The following is a 3036-nucleotide window of genomic DNA, read 5'->3' as shown; positions in this document are numbered from 1 at the left end:
CCCATTTTTTTTTACCATTTTCTCTACACTAATACTACACTAAAGGTTGATTACATTACATATTGGTATATATATATACAAATATATATTTATATATTTTTGCTATTTTCACAGGGTTGCTGTAAATATGGATTGCATAGGGGTGGACAATTAGCTCTTTAGTAAATTTACCATTCTGATAAACGGAAGTTCACAGCTATTTTCTGAGTCTGTCTTAGCCGGTTAGGTGAAAAAAGTTTTATTCTTTAGTTAATTATTAAATTTCTTCATAGTTCATATTTATCCATTTTTGTTACTACGAACAATGTGAGATGGATGATTGTTTCAACTAAACAAAATTTAAGGTACTCAAGAGGAAGTTTTTTTTTTTTAATTTGGCATTTTATTTCATTCGGCCAGATTATTTCACTCAGTGTTATCTCAAGTTGGTATTCAATATAACTTGATTGTACACTGATAGACTAATTAAAATCAAATTCATTGAATCCATTATCGAGTTATTCGAAAAATGTGGACAAATTATAACAATGACAATTTTTAATTGTCAATTTTTTTCTTGGTATATTATCTTCTTTTCAATTTACCTGGCAAAATGTGATAAATCCAATTAAGCTTGGATTCCCTGAAATATAATAAAATTTCAATTTATAACCTTCTGCACCTCTATACCCAATATACAATGTGAGAGTTCTCGCACAGTTATACTAGTATACTATAAACAGTAAAGAGAGAAAGTTTTACTGGCTACTCTAATAATGATTACCTCAAAAAAATTTTAAAACTTATTTTTTTCTAGTTAATTCAATATAGAATGGTCTAATAACAATATGAAATATAATTAACAAGTGGATGGTAGTAATCAACAACACTGTTAAGCCTAGAAATATTGCACATACAATAATAAACACCAAAATTATTCAGTTGCTGTAAACTGACACTACCTCCGTGACTGTCTTAGCGCTTAAAATGGGTCTTTACACTTCCAGTAGCGATTTATCGTCATTATCATTATTTTCCATTGATCAAAACTTAGACAGTCCTTATTAATTATGAGTTCAATCTGGAAAAAAAAAATCAATTGAAATATGTATTGTAAAAGTCAGTGCATAAATATTTTTTGATAACTTTTTTCTTGTTAATGATATATATTTTTTTTGATCTTGAGGATCAGTCAATAAGACAACTATATTGAGGAGACATTTCACAACTTTATTGTTTGCATAGTCATGCTCTACAATGAAAAACAGTTTTTTTTAACAAAGAATTTCTTAAACTAATTATTAAAAAACTACATTGTACAAAGTATAATTTGAGATTAATATATATAATGTTACTTACTATTGTATATAACAGTGTGTTTTACATTGCTGTAATACAACTAACCCAAGGTTAGTGCCAGGACTGAACAGGGGTGAAATGGAGAAAAGTTAATGTGGGTTTGTAATATCTAAAATATAACTGTTCTTTCTAGCAGGTAGTCAGTCTGTTATTTCTGTTTTGTATTTTATATATATATATTGTAACAATGTTATCCGGTTGATCGATTTTAATTGAAATTATCGATAAATTAAAACAGATGTTTTTGGACAGTGTGTAAAAAGAAAAAGAGAGCAACTCCAGGTAAATTGAAGTGTTATGAAATTTTTGTTTCTTTGCAATTATTAAATTGTTTTTGTTTTTTTGTTTCTGTTATTTGTGGTTTGTTTCTTGGTCCAGGTAACACGTGACAATTGGTGTCAGAAGCAGGATTTTGGGTAAAAAAATGAGAAGAAACTATTTTTTTTTTTTTTTATTGCAGATAGGAAGTGAAGTATTGAGTTACTTGGAAGAAGAGGTTAGGGACACTTATCACACAGCCAGGGAGTGAATATGGAAGATTTTTTGTCAATAATTAAGGAAATGAAATCCACAATGGATGTAATGAAATCTGTGCAGTATAAATAAAAAAAGATCTGACAGTCAAGTTCAAGAACATTGAAAAGGACTTAGGAAGCATAAGAAAGCAGGTTGGAAATATGGAAAACATGGCTGTTGATATTGTAACTGACAGGATGTGTGATCTGGATCTACAGCAGAGCTTGAGATTACCGAAACTGAAAACCCTAGATGAAAATGTAGTGAGTGCCCAAGATTTCAAAGCAGTCGAGAAAGTTATACAAAAATGCTTGGAGTAGAATGTATTTGAAAGCCTAAGGATAAGGAAAACTCAAGGAGTGTGGATAGTCATTCTAGCAAAAGAGATCATTACAGGGAAAGAGACAAAGATAGAAAGCATAGATGAAGAGGTGATGATAAGAGAAGGACGGTTGATATAGATGCTGATAATTACAGATGGAGAGAAAGAAGGAAAGGAGATAGCTCTCATCGCAGGAAAGATTAGAGCTGGAGAGAAAGAGGAAACAAAGATAGATATGATGAAGATAAAAACGGAACAGGGTTAATAGAAGAAGAGAGGAAGTATGTTAACAGACGTAAAGAATGTAATAGAAGGGATAAAGATAGGAGAGAAGATGAAAAAACAAAACAAAAAAAAAGGTAATGGGACTAATAAAAATGACTCAATCAGTTCAAGACATGGAGAGCACCATAATATTAATAAACAAATTGCAAAATCAGAAAGTAGTAGAAGCATAGAAGTACTTGAGACTAAAGACAAATCAAAACAAGATTCCTCACGGCATCATAGGAAACATATAAGAAAGATTCCAAAATCTGAGATGTGAAGAAAGTTCTGTTCAGGTCGAACAGTTTTTAAGAAGGGGACAGTGTAACGATGTTATCTGGTTGATCGATTTTAATTGAAATTATCAATAAATTAAAAAAGATGTTTTTGGACAGTGTAAAAAAAAAAAAGAAAAAAAAAAAGAAAGAGCAATTCTAGGTTAGTGGAAGTGTAGTGAATATTTTTGTTCCTTTGCAATAATAAAATTGTTTTTTTGTTTCTTGGCCCAGGTAACACGTATATCTATATAACGTATATACACGTATATATATATATATATATACATATACATATATATATATATATAACGTATA

This window comes from Halyomorpha halys, unplaced genomic scaffold (genome assembly GCF_000696795.3).
Source record: "Halyomorpha halys isolate HHAL.00 unplaced genomic scaffold, Hhal_1.1 Scaffold1261.1, whole genome shotgun sequence".
Classification (NCBI taxonomy): Eukaryota; Metazoa; Arthropoda; class Insecta; order Hemiptera; family Pentatomidae; genus Halyomorpha; species Halyomorpha halys.
This window is presented reverse-complemented; position numbering follows the sequence as displayed.